This window comes from Macaca fascicularis, chromosome 13, assembly GCF_037993035.2.
Source record: "Macaca fascicularis isolate 582-1 chromosome 13, T2T-MFA8v1.1".
In the NCBI taxonomy this organism is placed as follows: domain Eukaryota; kingdom Metazoa; phylum Chordata; class Mammalia; order Primates; family Cercopithecidae; genus Macaca; species Macaca fascicularis.
The window spans coordinates 287,814-314,259 of NC_088387.1; the positions used below are offsets into that span (position 1 = coordinate 287,814).

The following is a 26,446-nucleotide window of genomic DNA, read 5'->3' on the forward strand; positions in this document are numbered from 1 at the left end:
CCTCGTCTGGGGCTCAGCTCTGCCCCAATTTCCTAAATCTCTGCCTTCAGAGCCTGAAAACACCCACGCCCAGGGTCACCCTAAGTCCACGTTTACCCCAGAGAGTCCCCATTTTATGTTTTCCAGGCATCACCTTAGTGATAATTTATCCTGTAAATTCCAACTGCCTTCACACCTCACCCCTGCTGTCTCCCAGCAGACCCCACTCAGATGCACATGCCCCAGACCCACACCCAGGTCTGTACATGCTGCCCTGCTCTACCCATGTGGGGACCACCTCTCTTTCTTGAGGAATCAGCTGGCGATCATCTCCTTGTGGAGGGCTGCCCTGACTTCCAACTCTCTCCAGCAAAGGCAGAAGCCATCCTCAGTACTTCCCCAAAACTCAGGCCAAGTATGAAGATGGCGCAGATGCTAGCTGTGCCTGGGATGCCAAGGGCAGGGCCCACAGATGCTCTGCACATGGCCCGGGGCACCGCCTGAACACAGCAAGTGCTGAAGAAATAAAACTGACATGCGATGACCTCTGATAGGGCCTCCTTCACCATCCACATCTGTCTCCCCACTGGACAGTAAAATCCACAAGACAGGGAAGGCTTGTCTCACTCATCTTCAAACTCCCAGGGTCACCCTGGCAGGTAAAGGGGACTCAAATGTCTTCTGAAGGAAGCAGCTGGTTAGCTGCCGAGTTAAAGGGCCTCTGAAATTCAGAGCTCTGCATAGGAGTCCAGCACACTTTATTATGAATGACTCCAACCACGGCAGAAGTGGCCGTGGAACCAGTGCTAACCAATTCAGGGTTTGTTCACTGTTTCTCAGTTCATTATCACAACGCATTCTCACAGAGCAGCGGCGCACAGATCCTCAGACGTCTACACAGAGTGGGACGATGGCGCCAAGTCACGTCAACGTCCTGTTGCAGACTGGGAGACACCGGTCAGACACGGACCCAGGCAGAGCACAGACCTCGCGTTAAATCGGCTCCGTGTAAACAGCACTCCCTGCCAGGCCCTTTCCTATCTGCACAGCTTCTACAAATTCAACTCTCGCACCTGACACCTAAGAATACTGCACACCCCCATGTGAATCCCCTACTCACCTCCCAAAATGACCCGGCATGGCCGAGTACAAAAAATTTCAACATAAGGGAACTGGAGGGCATGTGGGGCTTTCTCGAGTCCCTGCTGCCTCCTGATGGGAGGGCCCAATGCTTCACACCCCTAGTGAAGGGCGGGTCTCTTCGGCCCCCAGGCTTTGACCTGGAGCTTAAATCAGCATTAACTAATTTCACTTTCCAGAACCAACTTCAAAGGCCTGCAAAGCCAGAGAAGGGAGAGGAGATGGAACACGCCCTCACCTCAGATCTGCTGCAAGCACACACTTCTCAGATGCGTCCCAAGGTGCACAGCGTGTCCGATGCCTGTTTCACATCCACCGACCTGCAGGTCTTCTATGTGGCATCAGCCTCCTGGGCACTGGGAACAAGAGGTATAATGGCAAGTCCCTTCTGCAGCAAAGCTGAGGCAAAGGGACCCAACACATTGGAACTGACCTTTTTCTGACAGTATCAAAACAGAAGGAAAATACTGTACAGTCAACTCCCCCTCACGCAGGTTTATTTACCTGTGACTCAGAGGCCATGACAGAGAACTTCAGGTTCTTACCGATTCCTATTTTCCCCATCCAGGAAGCCTTTGTTTTTAATATCGTACGAACTTGCCATTTTATAGGCCAAAAACAGCAAATATTGGCAGTTTCCTACAGTTCAACTGAATAAAATATGATCATGGCCTTTTGTGAAACCATGAAGAAAAGGTGGATATCTCAATATGTGTTTCCAGACTGGCTTTGTTCCTGAAGCGGTAACTCTGTTCACTCAGGATATTAGACACTGAAGAATAAACATCAATATCCCACCAAGAAAACCAAAGGAATGAAATAATTTTGCATCCACCTTGGAACCTTTTTAGGACAAGGCAGGACACAAACTTCTAAAAAGCTGCAATTGTCCCTCTGTATACACAAGGACATGGATTCCAGAACATGCCCGAGTTTACCCAAATCTACGTATCCACAGGACCCCACGGCCACCCTATGGAAGCACATGTAGGAAACGTCGGCCCTCCACAAAGCCAGGTTTTTTCAGTAAGGGTTTGGTTGGAAAAAAAATTAACATAAGTGATCCTTCGAAGCTCAAAACCCATGTTGTTCAGGGTCAGCTTCATTTATTACTTGTGTCATATCTGAGGCCTGAAAGCCATCATTCTCGATACCTTAATGTGACGGTTAACAAACTAACTGTTCCGATTAGAAAGAGGAAAAAGCTTATTTTTAAGCTGACAATGAGAGTGGATGCGGCTACGATGAACGGAGAACAGACCTAAGCAAGCACCAAGGCTGGGGTGACTGCCTGTGCTCAGACCCACCAGGGCCTGTTCTTCCATCTCCCTCTGCTGAAAGGGATAACCTCCTTCTCCCCCACGACTAAAGGGCCTTTTTAAAATATTCACACGAGAAGTGCTATGAAAAGCTGAAAGGTCACAGATAACATTTTTAAAAATAAACATTAACGTAAGCATTTAATTTTCGTATAAGGAGTAAGGAAAGGATCCAGTTTCAGCTTTCTACTTATGGCTAGCCAATTTTCCCAGCACCATTTATTAAATAGGGAATCCTTTCCCCATTTCTTGTTTCTCTCAGGTTTGTCAAAGATCAGATGGCTGTAGATGTGTGGTATTATTTCTGAGGACTCTGTTCTGTTCCATTGGTCTATATCTCTGTTTTGGTACCAGTACCATGCTGTTTTGGTTACTGTAGCCTTGTAGTATAGTTTGAAGTCAGGTAGCGTGATGCCTCCAGCTTTGTTCTTTTGACTTAGGATTGTCTTGGAGATGCGGGCTCTTTTTTGGTTCCATATGAACTTTAAAGCAGTTTTTTCATACGAAAATTAATTCAAGATGGATTAGAGACTTAAATGTTAGACCTAGTACCATAAAAATCCTAGAGGAAAACCTAGGTAGTACCATTCAGGACATAGGCATGGGCAAAGATTTCATGTCTAAAACACCAAAAGCAACGGCAGCAAAAGCCAAAATTGACAAATGGGATCTCATTAAACTAAAGAGCTTCTGCACAGCAAAAGAAACTACCATCAGAGTGAACAGGCAACCTACAGAATGGGAGAAAATTTTTGCAATCTACTCATCTGACAAAGGGCTAATATCCAGAACCTACAAAGAACTCAAACAAATTTACAAGAAAAAACAAACAACCCCATCAAAAAGTGGGCAAAGGATATGAACAGACATTTCTCAAAAGAAGACATTCATACAGCCAACAGACACATGAAAAAATGCTCATCATCACTGGCCATCAGAGAAATGCAAATCAAAACCACAATGAGATACCATCTCACACCAGTTAGAATGGCGATCATTAAAAAGTCAGGAAACAACAGGTGCTGGAGAGGATGTGGAGAAATAGGAACACTTTTATACTGTTGGTGGGATTGTAAACCAGTTCAACCATTATGGAAAACAGTATGGCGATTCCTCAAGGATCTAGAACTAGATGTACCATATGACCCAGCCATCCCATTACTGGGTATATACCCAAAGGATTATAAATTATGCTGCTATAAAGACACATGCACACGTATGTTTATTGCAGCACTATTCACAATAGCAAAGACTTGGAATCAACCCAAATGTCCATCAGTGACAGACTGGATTAAGAAAATGTGGCACATATACACCATGGAATACTATGCAGCCATCAAAAAGGATGAGTTTGTGTCCTTTGTAGGGACATGGATGCAGCTGGAAACCATCCTTCTTAGCAAACTATCACAAGAAGAGAAAACCAAACACCGCATGTTCTCACTCATAGGTGGGAACTGAACAATGAGATCACTTGGACTCGGGAAGGGGAACATCACACACCGGGGCCTATCATGGGGAGGGGGGAGGGGGGAGGGATTGCATTGGGAGTTATACCCGATGTAAATGACGAGTTGATGGGTGCTGACGAGTTGATGGGTGCAGCACACCAACAAGGCACACGTATACATATGTAACAAACCTGCACATTATGCACATGTACCCTAGAACTTAAAGTATAATAATAATAAATTTAAAAAAAAAAAAAAAAAAAAACGTAAGCATTTAACAAGCCCATTACGATTTAAAGGAAAAAAAAAAAAAAACGGTATTAAGTTCCTGGGTGCAGGGGCTCATGGCCGTAATCCCAGCACTTTGGGTGGCCGAGGTGGGCGCATCACCTGAGGTCAAGAGTTTAAGACCAGCCTGGCCAACATGGTGAAACCCCTTCTCTAACGAAAATACGAAAATTAGCCAGGCATGGTGGCGGAAGCCTGTAGCCCCAGTTACTTGGGAGGCTGAGGGAGGAGAATCACTTGAACCCGGGAGGGAGAGTTTGCAATGAGCCAAGATCGTGCCATTGCACGTCAGCCTGGGCGTTGAGTGTGAAACTCCATCCCAAAAAGAAAAAAATATATAAAGTTTTCCTTCCAATGAACCTATCATTCAGCCACCGAGGTATCCTATAGCTACTTATTCAGCCATGAGATACACCACAGGCGATATAGGCGAACAGGACACAGTTCTTCCCTGAAAGAAGGCTGCACCCTCAACAGAAGGGAGGCACATACTCCGAATGGAATCGGCATAGGGAACAGATGCTGCTGCAGGTGAAACTGGCTGCACAGAGCACCCACTCAAGTGTCTGAGAAACAAGGAGCCGTTGGTGCCATCACCTTCCATACTTGAGCTGGGGCAGTGGGGAGCCTGTCATCACCAAGGACAAAAAGCCCCAGAACCACACAACGAGCTTACAAACTCACCGAGGCGATGACTGAGCAATGTGTGTGGAGTGATGCGAACACACAGATGTCAGGGCCACGCGCGGCGTTGGTTTTGTGCATCAACCTGAGCGTGCCCGGGGTGCCCAGATGGCTGGTTCTGCATTATTTCTGTGTGAGATGCATGTTTGCCTCTGGACTGAGTGGAGACCCATCCTCGCCGGCGTGGGGGGCACCACCCTATCCACCCAGGGCCCGAGTAAAACAGCAAGGCGGGGAAAACTGGGTTCACTCCACCTGTCTGGCTGATGGGCCAGAGACATCTGTCTTCTGCAGCCCTTGCTTCTGGGTCTCAGCTCCTCAGACCACGGTGGGATCCGCACCCTCCGCTTCTCAAGTCTTCAAGCCACACCCTCCCAGGACTCTAGCTTGCAGCCTGTGGGTCCTGGGGCTTCTTGGACTCTGTAGCCCCTGCAGCAAGCCTCGCCCTGGAGACACACGCACACCCGGCTGGCTGTCTCTCTGGAAGCCCTGACTAAAAGCCGCCCCTAAAAGTGGTCTTCAGAATTTCTTTCTAGCCCTAAGATCCCAGCGCCCCTCCTACAATTCTAGGCGGAAAGGTGAACGGAGACCAATGGACAGAGGTGTGTGCGAGGACACGCCAGGCAGCAGCACTGGGCAGGAGGGCACTAACGCTCACTAAGCAAAGAATCAATATTGCTTGCCACAAAAATGAGAGCAGCAAAGATTTCTTCAAACAGAAATGAGTTTGTATCATGATTTGCTCTTAATACATAAGAAAGCATAAAAGTAGGCCTATTAACAATTACATAAGTCTTTAGAGGCCCTTGAACTACTTCTGCCCCGAGTCCTTCCCTTGCTATTGATGGAAATATGGGAGAAACCAGGAGGTCTGAGCGTGGACCTGGCCGTGCTCCCAGGGGCCGAGGAAAGCACCCATCTGTCCAGTCTTCCCTCCACCCCGCGGGGTTCCCTCTTACCCAGACTCTTGGGCTGACGCGGCTCATGCACTCAACAGCGCCATCATTAAACGTTTAGCTTCGCATCACGAGGGCCTCCTCTGGCCTCTTCTGACCACTCCTGAACCTCCAGTCAGCATTAGTCTGCAGGACACGCGTGGACAAAGTTGATGGATCACGGCCTCCAACGAGGAAGGTGCCAGGCAAGGAGTCGGAGAGCCGGGGATGGAGCAGCCCTCACCCAGGGAGGCGAAGGCCAACAGCGGCCACCACCGAGGACCTTCCTTCCCACCCTGAGGGCAGCTCACCCAGGGAAGCGAAGGCTGACGCTGGCCACCACTGAGGGCCTCGAGGGCTCTCCCCACCCCGAAGGCGGCTGCGATCACATTTTCCCATCGCACCAAGAGACCCCTGTATTGAGCACAAACCTTTCCAACCTTCGAATCAATAAGGAATCACAACACAGACATTCCCTCAATCCAAATGGCCAGCACACAAAACAGACATGCAATCATACACATTTCCTGTGGGAAAATCAGTCAGTCTCTGGGGCCTCGCGCCAGGGGTGGGGGAGCATCATGGGGAGACGCCCCAGCCCCAGCCTGGCTCCTCCCTCTATAGCTCCTTTTCCCTCCTCTTCCCCCCGCCCCTTCCCACCCCCTCCTAGCCTCAGAGGCTCCTTCCTCAAATTCTTTCCCCTTGATGAAGTCATTCATGCCCAAAATACAAGGCAAAGTCATGGGGGCTCAAGAGAAAATCCATACCGTGGCTCGCGTTTTAGATTCTCATAAGTTTGAGAATAACCAAGCAAGAATCTTTGGCATCTGAATGGTCTGAAGGATTCTGAGCTCAATGTCCTGCACTGGCCCGGAGTGGATCATGGGTGTCTCGGACATCTTCACAACTCTACACCAGTTATTTTGAAACACACCAGCAGAATAGAACCATGTGAATAGCTGCTTCTCAGTTAAAAGTAGGAAAAGACTCCAAAAGCTGCCCTCAAGGAACATCCTTCCCATGAGGAGTTTTCTGCATCGGGCCCTTCAGGCACAGGCAAGGCCCCTGGGCCCAACTCCCTCATCCCTGCGTCATCAAGCAGCAAAGACAGTGGGGAATAAAGCAAGTGAAGGAGTCAGTCCCGCACAAAACGGGCTCCAGAAGCCACAGCTACTCTCCCAGTGTGGGAGCCAAGTTCAGAGACCTGGAAACACCAGCATTCCCAGGGAGGAGGACAGAACAATGCCATTTCCCCCTAGTTTAGGGAGACACCACCCCACGTCCTCTGGCCTTAAAAGAGGAGAGACTTCACATACATGATTTCAATGACTCCACCACACACAGAAAGTGGGCTGAGGGCTAACACAACCATATAAATGCCTGGCAAAAACACACTAAATGAACACACAGATAAGCAAGGTTCTCCTGTTATCCACCAAATATTCAGAAACAAATCCAGTAAGCAATCTCTTTGCAATCAAAAGACCAATTCAGAGGTGCAGATTAAAAATAAACATACAACTGAACCCTTAATACACCAAGAACCAAATTCCACGGAAGTGTTATCACATCACCACCTCCCAGCTGAAGGAAGCAGCACTGGCCACTGACCAGCTGTTCACTCGTGGATCAGTGAACGAAAGGCAGTGCTGTCCAGGACAATGATGAGATGTTAACCTGAAAAGGGCAAAATTGCAGAGGCTGGAGGGACCTTCCAGGTAACCCGTCCCCCTCAGTGGACAGAGGACCCCCGTGGGACCACAGAGCCCAGAGCTCCAGTGTGTTCGGGGCAAGGACTCAACTGCAACCCTGATGATGTCCGAACGCCTTCTGCCCTTCTGTGTCTCTGCCCCACTAACAGGGAATCCGTGAATGCTAAGGAAATGTAACGCATTTTACAATACATGTAGATTTTTAGCAAATTAAAGATAAACAGTGACAAACTTTGAGAATTAACTAAAATATAGTTCAGTGAATGCCCAAACTCAAAGCTAGTCTCCAAGAGGTGATAAGCTGTGTGTGGTGGTTAACGCCTGTAAATCCCAGCAGTTGGGGAGGCTGACGCAGGAGAATCACTTGAGCCTAGAACGTTGGGGTTGCAGTGAGCTGTCATTGCACTACTGCACCCAGCCTGAGAAACAGAGTGAGACTGTCAAAAACAAACAAACAAAAACAAATTAAAGGAGTTCAAATGAACTCGCCCATACGCTTTAAATTTTCATTTGGGTACATGGGGTGATCTAGTTCCTTTTTCCCTTGCAATACATGAATAATCTAATAATTAAATATAATCTAACAATTACATGGGAAAATTTAATTATTTTCCCATTTCATTATTCCCTATCTCAGGGAAAAAGTTAAAAGTATTCCCTATTTCAGGGAAAAAGCTAAAAATCATTTTAAACCTTCCTTCCACAAAACAGTGTACTCAGTCATCTCTATCTGCTTGATCATGTGGAATTCAGCTTCATTAAACACATGGCAAGCTCGCCTTGGAGGCATTTTACTTTGCCTATGACAATGAAGCATTCTCATTGCACTGAATAGAGCACGCTTTCTTGTTCAGTGCCTCGTTGAAATAGGCATTTTGTACCTGTCTTACAGATTACATCAAGGCCCTAATACATTTAGACCCTTGTCTCAGGTACACACAAAGCAGCGGCATCTCTAGAACATGTTTTGGACCACGGGAGGAAACCAAATCGCAGCATTATCCATTGATGTTGCTTAAAGTGTATTTCCAAATGTGTCTCCCGAGCCCGGCCTGTGTTCACGGCTTCCGCTGACCACACGCCATCTGCTGGGCACTCTGTGCACTTTCTCTCACACCCGCCACGTCTGTGGTCCTGTGCCTATCCCGCCACACGTCCCCACGTGGCTAAATCTCCCACACTCACCACGCCTGTGGGCCTGTGCCTATCCCTCCAGGCGTCCGCACCTACCACGTGGCTAACGCACACTTCCTACAGGCGGCAAGTGCCTGAACATCCCCACGGCTGGAGGGGCTTTGGGTAGGTTCTACAGAACCCACAGACAGGCATGGCCACCCCGCCCACGGCCACCAGAGGCTTTGCTTTGTCTCTAGAGGTGCCCTTCGATGAGGCGACATGGCAGATGACCCAGTGTTAGGTAATTAAGACTCAGGAAATCACGGCCGTCTTACCTTTAGAACTCACCTCTCTCCCCAGCACTATATCGCGAAGGGTGGGTCGCCAGAGTTGGGGAAGAGATGCCCAAGGCTCCCTCCTGCCCTGACAAGCTGGGACACTGCTCCCCTCTGTTGGTTTCTCACCGCACCTCAATAAACTGAGCTCACAGCAAGAGGCAGGCATGGGCTGAGTAGAAACACACAGCAGACCCCGGGTGGGCAGGACAGAGGACGAGGGTGCTCGCGGAGACGAGGGTGTGCCCCAGGAAGAACGTGCACGCGGGGTAGAGGGTGCGCGCGGGGAAGAGGGTGCACAGGCCCCGAGAACCTGGTGGCAGCAAGGCCGGTCAAGGCTGAACTCCAACAGAGGCAGCAGCAACGGTGTTGGGCAAGTCACAGAGAAAGCACCACCCAGAGGGGCTGCATGAACCAGCAGCGACCCCAACCCAACGTGCTCATCGGACTGGGCACACGCACACGCTGTGGACACGTGTGAATATGTTCCACTTAACGTGATGTTACATAATAATCAACAATGTTAAACCCACGACTTCATTACATGGCATCTGGCACATTGAGACTTTTTATTCTGTCTCTCTTCCTATACAAAGAAGTGGAAAATAGGTCCAAGATCATTCACAACAAATTATTGCTAATTGAAACAAAAAAAAAAATTCCTACCCTCACCTTGGAGGATCTCAAGGCAACACCTCTTTCTTTGAGGTCATGGTTGGGACCCTCTCCGGACCCCTAGATGGGTCTGAAACTGCAAGGAATCCCCAAATGGGCAGTTTTGGGGCCAGCACAGATGCCAGCCACACATCCAGGCAGGTCTTGGCAGGTTGCTCCGTGACTTCGGCTGGGTCACTAACCTTTTCTTGCACTCAGAACCTGCCAGGAACGAGGGCACTGGCCCGCACGTCTCTGCTCCCAAGGATACATCCCCTATGTTCCGCTGCACTCTGGGTTCCATGCCTTAGATCCCAGGCACCTTAAAGTTGACGTTTCCCCACCAGCCCTCATGAAGTTGATACTCAGATAACGTCCTTCCTCTCCCACCTGGTCAGTACCCGGGGAGAAAGGAACCCGGGTCTCAGATTGATTTTCTGCCAGTCCATCGAAAAAACAACTGGCCAGCAGCACTGGTGCACAGCACTGCCAGGTTACCCGTGACGAAAACAAAGCAAAACGAGATATACTCAAGTCAGCTGCGGCAAGTGCTTCTACATCCCTGCTCCAACAAGGAAAGACAGGAGGCCAGGAGTGTGGCTCACGCCTCTTGTCCTTCCTTGTTGGGTCAGGGGTACAGAAGCATTTTGGGAGACTGAGGCAGGACAAATGCTTGAATTTGAGACCACCCTGGGCAACATAGCAAGACTCGTCTCTACAAAAAAAAAAAAAAAAAAATAGCCAGGTATGGTATCGTGCCTGTAGTCCCAGATACTCAGGGGGCTGAGGTGAGACGATCACCTGAGTCCAGGAGGCAGAGGTTGCAGGGAGCCAAGATTGCACCACTGCACTCCAGCCTGGGCATCAGGGTGAGACCCTGTATCAAAATAAAGAAAAAACAAAAAAAAAGATAAGAAATACAGGAGACCACTAATAATTCCAAATAGTGCCTGCTAATTTGAAATCTTTTCCAGATATGGTGAAGGAAATCATTTTTCTTCCTACGCCCATTCTAAGGAAACGTTTCTATTTTTCTGCTATACAATGTGGTAACCTGCCATTTCAGATCCTGGCCTCTTTAAGCAGGACTTGCTGGAGTGCCAACAAAGCAGCGCTCTGAAACCTCAGCATCCTCAGCATCACCCTGGAGGGCAGGTGAAGGATGCTGGGCCTCCATCTCCAAAAGTCACACTGGGGTGGGGCAGATCTGGGGTGAGGCAGGGTTTGCATTTCTAGTCTAGGGCCACACCACCCTAAACACGCCCATCTCATCTAACACATACCAGAGGGAGAAGCCACGTAGGGCAAGTCACAGAGCAAGCGTCCAGGCACCAGGTCACCAGTTGTCTATTTAAATGCAAACCCGTCAAACAGCTTAAGTCAAACAGGTTCACCCTCCTAACACATTGGCCAACACAGCTAGTGATAAATATCACTGCTGTTAGACCTTCTGCTCACTGATGACCAGAGCAATGGCCTGAAACATCAAAGCTGAAGGGTGTGTGCCACGGTCAGGGCTCTGAACACCCCCATCCCAGGCCATCTCACACGGGTGCCTTCACTGGCACCGGGGTCTCACAGACCAGCTCCACGCTCACACTTACTGGGACGCAACCACCCTTTCAGCCTTTCATGCATCTGTACCCTACAGCAGTGTTCAAGGGAGGCTAATTTAAGTAAGAAATGTAATACGGACATCTGTGAACTCTTCCTCCATATCCACTGAGTGGCCGTCCAGAAACAGAAATATTAAAAAGATAAAGAAGATTTAAGAGTCAAACACAGGGCCGGGTGCAGTGGCCCATGCCTGTAATCTCAGCACTTTGGGAGGCCAAGGCGGGTGGATCACATGGGGCCAACAGTTTAAGACCAGCCGACCAACATGGCAAAATCCTGTCTCTACTAAAAATACAAAAATCAGCCAGGCATGGTGGCACATGCCTGTAATCCCAGCTACTAGGGGGGCTGAGGCAAGAGAATTGCTCGAACTGAAAGGCAGAGGTTGCAGTGAGTGGAGGTTGCAGTGAGCCTAGATCATGACACTGCACTTCAATCTGGATGACAGAGCAAGACTCCGTCTCAAAAAAACAAAAACAGGCCAGGCACGGTGGCTCACGCCTGCAATCCCAGCACTTCAGGAGGCCAAGGCGGGTGGATCACAATGTCAGGAGATCGAGACCATCCTGGTTAACACTGTGAAACCTCGTCTCTACTAAAAATACAAAAAATTTAGCAGGGCGTGGTGTGGGCACCTGTAGTCCCAGCTACTCGGGAGGCTGAGGCAGGAGAATGGTGTGAACACGGGAGGTGGAGCTTTCAGTGAGCCTGGATCGCGCCACTGCACTCCAGCCTGAGTGACAGAGAGAGACTCCATCTCAAAAAAAATAACAACAACAACAACAACAAAAACAAAAACACAGAAACTCGTGGAACAAGCCCTTGCCCCACTCCATGTCAGCTGTGCTGTGCCACCCAGGAGCATGCCAAGCTCAAAGAGTCATCCACCTGCCTTGCGTAAACGATGTCAAAACTCAAATCACAGAGACTGAGATTCCCTAGCCCTCGCCATGTGCATGTCACTCACAAGCAGGCATGAGGACCCCCGCAATTCACAGGGAATCCCTCTGGCCATCTGATGACCATCCATTCATAAATAAAAAGCATTAATTCCAGCGGGGTTGCAGAGGTGTATACATCAATACTTGTTAGTGTTCACAAATGTTCCACTTGCGGATAGAGTGACGTTACAGAATTGGGAAGAACTTCACAGACATACGAGGGGTGCATTTAAGGAAAAAGTGTAAGGAAAAGGTGAGAAAATGGAATATGCTAACCTCTGTCTTTTCATCACCCTCTAAATCTTATGATTCCAGTTCTGTTCATTCTGCAGTGAAAAATAACAAGTGATTCACACTCAGACACAAGGTGGCTTAGGAAACTATGGCTGTTTTACAAAGATGAAACAATTTCGAAGATCAGGATTCCATGAACGTACTTACTTAAAGAGAGAAGAGACTGGGAGTTACACATCAACTTACCAAGGCTGTCCCGAAGTCCAGGAGCCCCTTAGGAGAACAGAGAATGTGCAGTCTCCACAGACCAATGCAGGTGGCTGGGCCCAAGAGTGGGGACGGGTAGGCTGCAGGAGGCTTGAAGAGGGAGCTGTACCACCAGCCTCTCGCAGAAATTCCTAATTAAACCCTGACAGCAACTCTGTTTAGTGAATTGTCTCCTGGTAACTAAGAAGAGTGAAGCTGTTGAAAGCCTACAGCCAACCCTCTGGATAACAGTTGAGATGTATTTTAGAGAAGGAAATGATCCTGTCACAATCCCAGTCCTGCCCACAGCTGCAAGCACGTCCTGGGAGTGCGGCTTCTTGCTCTGTCAGCACCAGAGCCCACTGTAGTGCCACACGGGTTCTGCCCGACCTTCCCACTTCAGGGAGTCTGGGCAGGTGCAGCTGAAACACCCAGGGGGCAACCCCCACCCTCACTTCTCAAAAGTACATGCAGAGGCAGACAGAATGAAACACGGCCCCCAAACCTCAGACGTACGGTTCAGCGGCACGGCCCACCATAGAGCCACATGGGATTTGCCCGACGCCCCCAATTCACAGAGTCTGGGCAGGTCCAGCTGAAACAGCACCTGGGGGGCAACCTCCAACCCCACTTCTCAAAAGTACATGCAGAGGCAGACAGAATAAAACACGGCCCTCGAGCCCCAGACATAAAGTTTGGCACGGGCATCTGTGAAACAAGAACAAAAGTCGCATGGGAAAGTGAGCACAAAAATGAAAAAAAATAACAGAATTACAGTGAAGATGGATGAGATGGGGAGGATTGCGAGGAAGTTGAGAAAGGGACTGAGGACCTGAAGGGGGACATAAGGGCTGGACATTCCCGACAAGGTAACAAACACACCTCTGGATGAGGTTGGACATCATCTTCATTATGGAAATAAAGGGGAAAAGCCTGAAAACATCAGTTTCCTACCAAGAAGCAAAAATCAAACTGGCTTCAGATTTCTCCTCTACAACACTGGGTTCCAAAAGATGAGGATGTGGCATCCGTGGGGTCTTGAGGGAGAGCTGGCACAAACGTCCCAGACCTGCCGTCTCCAGAAGCAGCTGAAACAGCCTCAGATCCAGCAAACTCTTGTCTTGAAAAATCTATCAGAGTACACCCCCTTATCAAAGGGACGCGTGGCTGCAGGGGTTGTGGTGTAAGGCAATTTAGAAATCTTACTCCGTGCAGACCCTAAACTTGGGAGGCTGCTGGTCACACCCTGGGAGGACCTCAGCCAGCGGGAAGCCCTGTGCCTCCTCTCTGCTCCATCTCTAATGCCAAGAAACATTTTATGCATAATATTACGTTATTTCCAATTTGTTAAATTGTATCTATTAAGTCCATAAAGAGACCAAGAAAATGTATAAAAACATTGATGACTTCACGGTGGTATTATAATTAATTTTTAAACAAAACATGTTGTCTAAATTTTCCAGACTGAAAAAATACTCTTTTTAGCAAGAAAGGTGCTTTTAAAGTCACCATAAACAATTATATATCCATCCTACGAACGTGGTCTTAAAACAAAAAGTGAAGAGCAAAAACAGCAGAAGGAAGTGCATGAATATGTTGATAACGTTTATCTCTGAATGGGGGCGCTGTTTTGCCTTCCATTTCCCTATGCTTGAAGTGTCACCTCTGTAATGTAATAATAGAGCAAACACCATAGTTGAGGAAACACTGCTGCCCACTAGGACATAAACCAAGTCTCCTCCACAATGCTGCGACCCCAACCTCTGATTTTATCTTTTAAATCAGCTAGGTTCTCTCCCCTAAAAAGAAGCATATTGTATCATTACTTTTTAAAGTTAGGTGACTTAACAGGCATACAGACTTAAACACCTTCTGGAAAGGTGATGTGTCAAGTTTAACTAAGATTTCTTTTGTTCTGAAAAGAGCAGGGGCACGTTCCCAGGTGAGGGGACTCCAGGAAACACTGGCTGTGTCCGATGGGCCCTCACCTGGAGAAACAAGCGCTCGACGCCTCCACTCTCCACCCGGACTCAGCAGGAAAGGGATGCAGAGCTGAAGACAGACTCATCTATAAAAACCCCAACGGCTGTTTCCAGGAGCTACTCACTGTCCCGTGCCGCTGCACCCTGCTCCCCTGTGCAGGTACCGGAGCTGCTGTCCAGGCTTCCCCAGACTCTCCACGCCTCCTTCCACCCCACGTCAACCTGCACCACCCAACTACCCACCGTCTCTTACTGACCACCGGCCTCAATTCCCGCATAGCCTGGAAACTGCAAAGCTGCCTGGCAGCAAGAGGGGACGGGCAGCGAACGCACCAGCCAGGTGGCACCTGCTCCCACCAGACTGCAGGGTCACAGCCCCTGCCTCATGGAGCCGTTGTTATGCACAACTACACTGGGAAATCAATGCAGCTTTAGCTTTCCTTTGGTGCTAAATTAACTTTATAACACTTGGTTATAACATACATTAATTTTTACAGCAATTACTAAAATAACAACTCATAATGCATTCATTTACCATATTCAGAAAAGCAACTGAAAAACCAAACACACAGCAGAATTTTATAGGACTGTAGTAGTTTTTGTTAGGTTGTCAAATTATTTTAAGCTCAAAATTAAAGTAATTAAATCTGTGACTCTCAACTGGGGGAGGTGGGCACACACAGAGAGGGGAAGTTAAAATCCTTTTTTTCTTCCAAACCTCACACAGACCCACTCGGCTGGTCATTCCCATTGCTGGAATTATGTCCTGTTCCTTAGGTTAAAAACAACTGCCTTCATGCCTATTAAAAATAATGTTTCTTCCTTTCCTGAGTGATTGTGAAATGAGCCATGGTGGCAAGGTAGGCACGAACCGAGGGAAACTGAGTCCATGCCCACATTTGATGGTGGGCAAGAACAGAAGGAAATTGGGTCCATACCCACATTTGATGGTGGGTGAGAACAGAAGGTAACTAGGTCCACATCTATATTTGATGGTGGGCAAGAACAGAGGGAAACTGAATCCGTGTCCACATTTGATGGTGGGCAAGAACAGAGGGAAAGTGTGTCCAAGTCCACATTTGATGGTTAGCAAGAACAGGGGGAAGCTGGGTCCACGTCCACATTTGATGGTGGGAAAGAACGGGGGAAACTGGGTCCACGTCCACGTTTGATGATGGGCGAGAACACGGGGAAACTGGGTCAAAGTCCACATTTGATGATGGGCGAGACCAGGGGGAAACTGAGTCCACATCCACATTTGATGGTGGGAGAGAACAGGGGAAAACTCGGTCCACGTCCACATTTGATGGTGGCTTTTAATGCACTGCAGCCTGTGTCCCCTTGACCTTCACGAATTTTCAGGTAGTAAGAAAGCAATTTTTCTTACTGGAAAGGAGAAAACTAAGTGGCTGCAAAGTAATATAATTTCCTTAAAGCAAAACAACAGAGAACCAACTTTGACTTTTTCCACATTACCCAGTAATTCTAAGACTAAGGGTTTTGTCATGTTACAGCAAATGCCGTTCATTAGGGGGAAATTGGAAGTCAGAACAGTGTGTGCTATTCAAATTCTCAATGAATAATTAACTCAAATGGGTTCAGAGTGCTACAAAATGAAATTAATTTGTTTTTAGTTTAACCCCAAATCCCCAATCCCTTGCCAAATGATCCGCTATGTATCCTACATAAAGGACAGGGTCTTTCTGGCAGAAAACCATTAACAGCTTTTATTTGCAGTAAGAGAAGCATGCCTTCTTATCAAACAGGTGCATGGCCCCCTTGCGGGGGGGTCACCCATCACCTGCATCCCCGTGTGTCACGGTGTTGCCGCACACCATTAACGCATCAAAATGGAAAAGGAAATGTAAGCAGTGTTTGCTGTCCAAAGTTCACGTCAACAACTCCTTATTATGAAGGCACTTCTGAGCCTTTCCTCCTGCATCTGGGAGCTGCCAGCAACCCAGTTCCAGGAGAGAAAATAGCTCGACACCTCCTGCAGCCCATGGAGTCCTCTTGTTGGGACAAGGTCCCCCCAGGAGAGAGGAGCCCCCAGCAGGGTCAACACTGGAGGTCCTGGGGGTGGGTGGTGCTGGGGAGGCCATGCGGGGAGGGCTGTTCCCTGTTCCCTTCCCCTCAGGAGACAGCTGGCCCAAGGTGACACAGGACCGGATGGGATTTCAGGGTCAGGGACCACGGAGCCCAGGGCTGTGGACCACACCAGCCCAAAGCCACTGCATGCCCCAGACCGGGGCTGTGGACCACACCAGCCCACGGCCACTGTATGCCCCAGACCAACACGAGAAGAGTGCAGACCAACAACATCTTCGTCTACGGTAGGTGTCACGGTTATCGTTCCTAAGAGAGTCCACGGCCACTTCTACCAGGTGCCCTCCACTCTTCCCCTGCCCCAGCTGGTCCCCCTGTGACAGCCGTGTCTTTGAGAACGGGGTGTGGAGCCAGGGGGAAAACACAAAATAAACCACCTGCTACTAGAAACAGCCTCGCTGTCCTCAGGGAGCCGGTCCTGGGGCCAGCCTCGCTGTCCTCAAGGAGTCGATCCCGGGGCCAGCCTCGCTGGACTCAGGGAGTCGGTTCCAGGACCCCATGGACACCAAATCCAGGCACATTCAAGCCCCACAGGTGGACCTGCCGAACCTGCGTGTACAAAGAGTCGGCCCTCCGACACGCGTTTCACATGGCAGGAACACTGTATTTTCTGCGTGTACAAAGAATCAGCCCTCCGACATGCGTTTCATGTGGCAGAACACTGTATTTTCTCCCTGAGTTTGGTTGAAAAAATCCACCTATAAGTTGACCCGCAAAGCTCAAGCTTGTGTTGGACAATAGTCAACTGTACGCAATTGACACTGATTCCTACCAACAATATCCAAATCTTACCATGACCAGCACGATAAAGAGAATGAGCAAAATTTAAAAACTAAAGCAGAGTTTTTTCCTGCTAGTTGGGGCACTGCGTATCCCCTGTGGGAAAGACAACACTGGCTGCTGACCAAACTCCATCGGCCTCTTCCTCCGTCCTGAGGGCATCTTCCTCCATCCTGACAGCAGCCTGGGCTTACCTCAGTCCCAGGGCGGGGGAGGAGGACGCACTGTGCACCCTCCCAGCTCTCCTCCGCCCCTTCCCTCAGGCTGGCCCAAGAGCAGCCTGAACAGTCAGGTGCTGGGAACACCGAGCTGCCCCTCCTCGGCCCACAACCTCAGGCCACCTGTCTCATTTGTGACGGAGAAACAGAGCTGCAGCTGCAGGCGGGAGGCGGGACACGCTGGGATCTACCCATGGCCAGGCCGAGCTACTCTGATCACTCAAGCTTCACTTTCATCACTTGCTCTACCAAATAAACTAGAATAAAATATGCCACTTCCTCCTTTGCACACACTCCCAAGCCTCCCATCCCACTTCCCGGCGCTGACCCCATAAGAACACTTTCTGTGCCTTTCCAGGTATTTTCTATCCTCCTCAAGCACAGAACCACATTCAGAGTGAATTTTTTTTTTTTTTTTTTTTTTTTTTTTTTTTTTTTTACAGAAATGGCACCAGGGCAGATGATTTTTTTTGTACCATTTCTTTGGTTTCTTGGGCATTTTCCGCACCAGGACAGATGGGCTCTGCTCTCCTTCCTCCCCACCGAAGGCTGCCTCACAGCAGCCACACACAGAGCCGTAAGCCCTCGCAAGACTGTGGGTGTCTCGGGGTGCCCCACGTCCCCAAAGACCAAGGGGTCACAGATCCACACTGTCCAACAACACTTCAGACATGGCCTCGAGCCTGGGAACCCTGCTGGCCAGCCCAGGCCAGCAACAGAATAGAGGTGTGAGAGGTAACATTTGCACTTCTTAAAAAAAAAAAAAAAAAAGGCAGATATTCAGTGCCACATTTAAAATGATCATGGCGGCCAGGCACAGTGGCTCATGTGTGTAATGTAAGCACTTTGGGAGGCCAAGGTTGGCAGATCCCTTGAGGTCAGGAGTTCAAGACCAGCCTGGCCAACACGGTGAGACCCCTGTCTCTACTAAAAATACAAAAATTAGCTGGGCATGGTGGCAGGCACATGTAATCCCAGCTACTTGGGAGGCTGAGACACAAGATTCTCTTGAACCCTGGAAGCAGAGGTTACAGTGAGCTGAGATTATGCCACTGCAATCCAGCCTGGGTGACAGAGCAAGACTCTGTCTCAAAAATAAAAATAATAAATAATAACAAAAGAAAAAATATATATGCATTCCTAGTCCCTTGGAGCTGCAGCAACAAAGCTGGTGATATATTTTGGGTGTTTCTAATCAATGTTTTCCATGAGCTACACTGCAAGTCTCAACCTTGACCCTGCTACAGTAATCATCTATTACAAATTAAAACAAGAGCCATAACTCTGTCTCCTACTAAAATATTCTAACTGAGACATGTTAACAGAATACATTTCTTTGGGTGAGAAAGTATCCACCAGGGTGGGGAACAGACGGCCCACCGATTGTGCTGTGGCCCTAACCACCAAGGACTCATGAATCATCCACAGCAAGGCTGGTGACTCAAAAAGAACACTAAATTGCTCTTTGACATCAATTCTTAAACCTTGAGAAACCAAAGTTCTCTTTGTAACAGACTTTAAAAAGGATGAAGTCAGAAGTAGCTCAGCAGAGATGCACCAACTCTTACCTGGGAGAGACACTCCTTGCTAATCACGTCTGGATTAACGGATGTGCTAAAAGCATCTCTTCCAACAGAGACACAAACTGAAAACAGGAATGCCATGAACACCTTCCCCAGATAACCCAGTCCTCACCCATCCACCCCTCAGGAGGTCCCCAGACAAGTCCAATAAGGAAATGACCCCACAGCAGATTCAGGTGCAGGCAGTGAGGGTAGTGGCGTCAGGGAATTCCGCCGTAAACCTTGGCAGCACGCAGGGAGGTGTACCCAGCTGGACAGGTGAAGTCAGAAGTGCAGGATGATCTGGCCATTCCAAATAAGCAGGGCATAACAATTTTGTTAAAATGAAACCCAGCCTTTGAAAAGGCCCGGACTTCCCACAATGTGTGGTATTTATAGTGTGGAGGGCACTGTAGAGAAGTTATCAGAGGGTTCACGACGGCAAGATCCACGGAGGCTCTGCCATGTGCCAGGCATGAGACAACAATTCACACAAAACACCTCATTTCACCCTACACAGAGTCCACAGACTGCTCCACAGTCTCCCAGGTAAGAGTTGGTGCATCTCTGCTGAGCTACTTCTGACTTCATCCTTTCTCAACTGCTTCATGTTTCACCCTACACAGAGTCCACAGACTGCTCCACATTTCACCCTACACAGAGTCCACAGACTGCTCCACATTTCACCCTACACAGAGTACAGAGACTGCTTCACAGAATACTACCAAAGGGGACCATCAAATGATCCCCAAGAAGTAATGAGCGCCTTAAAAGTAAGAAAGCCAACCTCCTCCCCCTCTATTAACTTCCTCTCCTCATTTCCGCAGAACCAAAGAAATATGAAGGGCCAGTGACGCCCCACTGAAGAACGCTCTCCTGGTGGTTACACTCTGTACATAGGGAGAACAACACTGCTCCGTGCTGCATGAGGCTACTATTCTATACTACACTAGTACGATCTGTTTGTTCTATTCTATACTATTCCATTCTCTATGATAGAATACTACAGCTTCACTCCATACTATAAAACGCTGTACTATCTGTTCTATTCTATTCTATTTTCTTCTATACAGAAAGGAGTTAGCCAGCTTGCTTTAGGCAGACAGTAAGGGAAGGGTCCCAGAGAGCCTCCAGCCCATGTTTTGTGCAGATAGGGGGACTTGCACGGGGGGGCCCTCCTAAACATGCTCACAGCAGACTAAAGGTCCCCATGCACATGAGGGAATGGGGTGGAACCACCAGATATTTGCTCCTTAGACAGCGAGACCAGCCCCATCAGCTTCTATATAAAAGCCCTTGTAGTCAACTGGGAAGGGGGCGACCAGCAATCTGCTCTCAGGACCCCTCTTTTTGCTGAGAGCTTAACTTTTAGCTTAACGAGTTCCACTGCACTCACTCTTCGATGTCCCCGTGCCTGTTTCTTCCTGGTCATTAGACAAGAACCTGGACCCAGCTGAGCTAAAGAGCAAAACTCCTGCATCAGTGCTACAGAACACTATCCTCTCTGTTCTGTGCCATGCGACTCTACTATTCCACACCACACTACGTAATATTAATACTATGCTGTGTGTTCTAATCTAGATTGTATTATGCTATGCAATACTACGTCATTAGTTCAACTGTATACTCTACAATACTATCCCACTTGTTCTATTCTAGACCATGTAATACGATTTTTCCTATTGTATACTATACTACATAATGTTACACTGTTTCTTCTGTTCTATGCTACCCTATATAACATTATGCTATTTGTTCTATTCTGCGCTACTCTATATAATTATATTCTGTTTGTTCCATTCTATACAACACCTTGCATCATTTTACCATGTTCTACGATACAAGAGTAGAGTCAGTTATACTTTCATAATCTTTTCCAAGCTCTTACCCAGTAAGAAATGTGATGTTTTACTATGCCTCACATAAATGCACATTTCATGATAATCAATGCCACTTCCTATGGTTGTAGAATTCTGTCTCTATGATTCTACTGATACGGCTTCTTTGGGCTTTTCTTTAAGTCCTTTGCAGTGTCTGGTTTCCTAGTGAAAAGATGACTAAGGTCCCGATAAGATCCTACAAAACCAGCATTCACACAGGCTCACCTGTGTGCACTCTGCTGGACTCCGTGTTGAAGGAGTGACAGGAAGACAGACGGCTGTCGGTGGATGGAAGGCAACAAGCACAGAGTAGATTCCAGAACTGAGACATGTACCAAGGCTCTGGCACAGCTGAGGGTCGATCCCAATTCTAGCCTCTCACAGAAAGGCAGAGGGGACTTAGCACAAAGAGCACGGAACTTTGCTTTAATAAAGCAAATGCTTACCATCCACTGTGAGGAGCTCAAGGAGAAATGGCAGTAGGCTCTACTAATGATACTGCTTTAAAAAATGGAAGGGAGAGGGTACATTTTCACATGGGCCATGTGGAAAGTTGGCTGGACCTGCCGCTGGACCTGACACTGGACCTGCTGCTGGACCTGCCCCTGGACCTGTCGCTGGACCTGCCGCTGAACCTGTTCCTGGACCTGATGCTGGACCTGCCGCTGGACCTGATGCTGGACCTGACGCTGGACCTGCCCCTGGACCTGCCACTCGGTCTGCTACTGGACTGCTAACAAATGCTGCAGATTTTTATGTAGAAAAAAGTACAATGCGTCTGAGAGCAGCTGTCCCAGCTCTGGATGAAGCCGGCAGAAAAAGGAAGCAGCAGAGACGCTGGTATCATTCAGTGGGCAGAGTCAATGACCCTCCTCTAAGTCCAGCAAAGCTCAACCTGCATGTCTGCAACTAGAAATACCAATCATAAGCCAGACCTCCTGGCAAATACCATTGACCTGCTGTAATTCTGTGTGGTGTATTATGTCCCATGTACAGGAAATCTTTCACAAAGCCTTTAACCAGGAAGTACTAACATGACTTTTAATGCAATATAACAGCTTTGCACCCATTTAACATATATTTAACCCCAGTGGTATATTTAAATATATATTTTATAGAACATCAGGCATGTTTACCTAATGGCTCGAACTTTCACAATGTCTCTCTCCCTGAGAGGACAGCGGAGGATCCCATGCACTGTCTCCAGGAACATGCCCCTCCCAGAGAGGATTCACAAATCAAATGTGCACATGCATGCATGCACAGACACATATCACACACACACACACACACATGGACACGCACACCTATATGCAATACATACATTCACACATGCACACACGTTCACATAATCACATAATACCACCACATAACAGACGCGTACACATACACACAACACTCAAACACACGCACACAAACATACAACACTCAAACACACACGCACAAGCATACACACAACACTCAAACACACATGCATATACATACACATTCTGACACACATACATACGTAAGTGTGTAGACATAACATGCACAAATATACATGTATAACTATATACACATGAGCATCCATGCATGCCTACTTGCACATATGTGCAGTCGTGCCTAAACACGTAACACATGCACACACATACATGCAACACAAATACACATGCACACATATACACATGCATGCACATGTACATTACACACAAAGGCACACATACATGCACAACACATATACATGCAATACACACTTTCATACACATAAATGCAAACACACATACATATATACATCCCTCAAAGACCCCATTATTCAATTCTAAACAAAGTGGTTTATCCCCCAAATGTACCTTCCCGTAATTAATAAGCTCTACTGCACATTTCTTGTTTCAAATAATGAGGTCTCACACACAGCACACACACATTTATACTCCAATACGTGTGAACATATAAATAGAAATAGGCACACGGGCACGAAGACCCTCTTCTGTAAAGGTATTCTCAAACTTGAACTGAACGAATTCTGCTAATTATAGTCAGAGTCAGCAAAGATATATATTTGACCTCGGAATGAATATACTCGTTCTTTTCGTTACCCCTGGCAACAGCAAGAATGTAAAACAGTTGTGCGATATCATGTCACTTATTCAATCCCACTTCCTGGGATCTGACCCACTTGGAATAGCGTTTCTGTCTGAGTGATTTCCTTCTGACTAAAATCATGAGACGATTCCTTCTCTTCCTGCTTTCTCTTTCCCAGGCCTTTTCACTGCCCTTTCATCATCTCAGAAATAAATCATACTTGTCAAAATGGAACGCAAAGAAACAGCCTTAGGAGAGAATCCCACAATGGAATGGACCCAAGAGAGGAAAAAATATTCTTTTTGAAAATGTACAAAAGGAAAAGTCAAGAGGCCTGGGTTCCCTCTCATGACAGAAACAGACGTCAGCATAGCAGGTCGCTCAGCACAGTTCAGCTCTGTGTATGAAACAGAGATTCTAGTCCTTGTCCCTGTTTCAAGCTCTGTGTATGAAATAGATTCTAGCCCTTGTCCCTGTTTCATGATGTTGCAGTGAAGGTAACAAAACAGACAAAGGGCACAGGCTGCAGAAAAGGATTTTAAAAGGATGACTTTTAAAATGTGAGCCTGCTTTTCAAGGGCACAATGAGGACATTTTCAAGTATATTAAAGCTGATTTATAAGAGATAGGTATAAAGACTCTACAAGGTCGTTAGACTTTAGACTTACAAAGAAAACAAATCACATTCTCCTAGCATCACCAGTCAGGTGTTCCACAAATACTAAGAATAGCCACTGCAACGGGGTCCACTATGAGGGGTCAAAACATAACCCATGAAGCATGGCCGAGAGCTCCTATAACCTGATTTCTAGGAATCTAATTTTAAACATCCTCACAGCTAGCACATCACAAAAATACAGAGCTCCAAATGCTGTAACACAAGTGCTAACAACACCTAGCCAAAAATATACGAGGCATTTCAGGCAAAAATCCCAGAATCAGAAGAACACAAGTTTTCTAAGTTCTTCAAAAGCCGGTGCTGGTTGAGGCTCCTCTGCAGACTTCAACAAAAGACACGCTAGAATTAGCCATTGACGGTAACCCTGAGTCAACACGCACAGTGTTCGGAAAAGCACAAGGCCTGCTCCGGCTTGAGACCCCTGGGAACTTTCTCTGGACCGCACCGAGTGGACGACTTTGAGAACTCAAAATAACCAACAACCAGTCCATGAACAGAGAAAGAAGACTGCAGCCTCCCTGGGGACCTGGCTCCATGCCTGCCCCCTTTCTTCCGGATACCTTTGCCCTTCCTGGCTCCCTCCTCCACCTGGAGATGCTCTGGGTTCAGGCCCCTCTCCAGTTGTGTCTCGGTCCACAGCTGGCTACCTGTGTGAAGCACCAGGCCTTGAAGGACCATCTCCACCTGCTTCCTGCACTTCCCACCCACTTCCACCATGACACCCAGGCTCTGGCTGCTCTCAGGGATCAGGGCCGCCAGGCTCCCCCACAGGCTCCAACTGGAGTCCTGCCCCCTGGTTTTCAGCAACACTTGGGACTTTCTCCTGGAAACTCTCGGCTCTGGGCTTTAGTGAACTGCGCCATCCAGCTCTTCTCTGGATTCTAAGCAGGGCCTTCTCTGGGTCTTCCAACCCTTCCTCCATTTCCAAATGTGGGCTTTCCTTTGGCCTCCTCTCTCCAGACATGCACGCCTCACACTCTGGCTACTTGACCTGCACTTCTACCTAAGAGGCTCCCAAATGCTCCCTGCTCCAGATTTTCCCCAAGCCTCCTCCTGTATTTCCAAACTTGCAGCTTGCAGTGGTGTCTCTAAGTATCTCTGAGTCAGGTCCACACTTGCTTCTCCTGATTTCCGGCAAAGCGCAACGGCGACCTCGGGGTGCAGACTCGCAGCTTCATCCGCCTTCCTGTACTCCCTCTTCCCCTCCTGACCGAGGCACCGAATTGCTCAGCTCACTGGCTGCCTTCTCTCCTCCTCCGGCCACGGCGAGTGCCCTGCATGAGCCTGCCCTGTCACCCCCCGGCTCCACGGCATGCCGCACATCAGAGACACGATTCTCTCCGAAACCCTCAGTGGTTCCCTAGTATCCCACAGGTAAGGACTTCCACATTCTGGCCCCAATCTAACTTTCTGGCCTCAGATATGCACATGCATATTTTATCTGTGCAAAGAGAGTACAGGCCTCACACCCGCTCTCATTCCTGGGCTCCTAGTTCCTCTTAAAGGTGCTGTATGAGGTACCTATGCACTTTCCAAACACTAACTGAATATGCGCTTGGAGAACACTTACTTGATAATTTTGTGGCATTGCCGGATAACGTGGACAAAGTGAGAACTACGCAGGTGTGTGGACGCTGCCTTGCCCAGACCTCACTTACCCAGACACTCCCAGATGCTCAAGGTGACCAGCCCTATTGGCGCACAGGCAGGCGCAGGCTGCACCCCCACAGCTGGGCCCCGCGAGCTGAACTATAATTACGAAGCAGTTGTTTGCTCCTAAATCTGTTTATGCTGGTGCATTTGTTACACATTACTGAAACCAACAAAGTATGACTCCAAAGAGAGAATAATTGTATGAAAACTAAGTTGGATGCCTTTCAAAGACTTAATATAGGGGAATTTTTTTTTCATTTTAATCTTTTTAAAATTGCTATCAAATTAGGTATGGGCAAAAAATATATACAATGTTTGAGGAAATAATTTTTAACGGTTTCATATCTAACATACCTTGCTTCTCTTGTGTTGCCTATTCTCTTCTAGAAGAATAAAAACTGTGGCAGGCCTGCGATGGCTGTGGTTGAGGAAAGAGGCCACAGCCACAGCCAGCAGAACCATGCTCAGCAGCAGCCTAGCCCCGCGTGGAAGAGGCGTGAACACTCTCGGGAGAGGTGGATGTGAACTAACGGTTCCCAGCTCTGACCTCTTTATCTGAATGCGGTGATTGGTTTTATCTGAATGTCAGACAAAAGGGTGTCTACGTCCAGGAAAGACTCTAAACACTCTGGACGCTGCTGCGGCAGATGGTGACCGTGACCCAGTGATACCACTCTCCAGTGGGCAGCCAACCCAGTCTCCTAACCGTAAAGGACATTCATAGCAACACTACGAAAAAGAAACACTACTGTTCTGACCCAGAAAAGTGAAATGTAAAACATAAAATACACAGGTTCTAACTAAGAGGCAGACAGACCGGGCACGGTGGCTCACGCCTGTAATCCCAACCCCTTGGAAGGCCAAGGCGGGTGGA

The 26,446-nt window shown here is 48.1% G+C and overlaps 1 long non-coding RNA gene and 1 pseudogene across 3 annotated transcripts in view; one reads left to right on the forward strand and one right to left on the reverse strand.

Moving 5' to 3' along the window:
• The window catches only part of LOC135966737 (uncharacterized), a 134,909-nt gene that overhangs the window by 82,986 nt on the left and 25,477 nt on the right, over nt 1–26,446 (reverse strand). The window lies entirely within an intron of this gene.
• LOC135966735 (uncharacterized) lies at nt 16,636–26,131 on the forward strand (annotated as a pseudogene).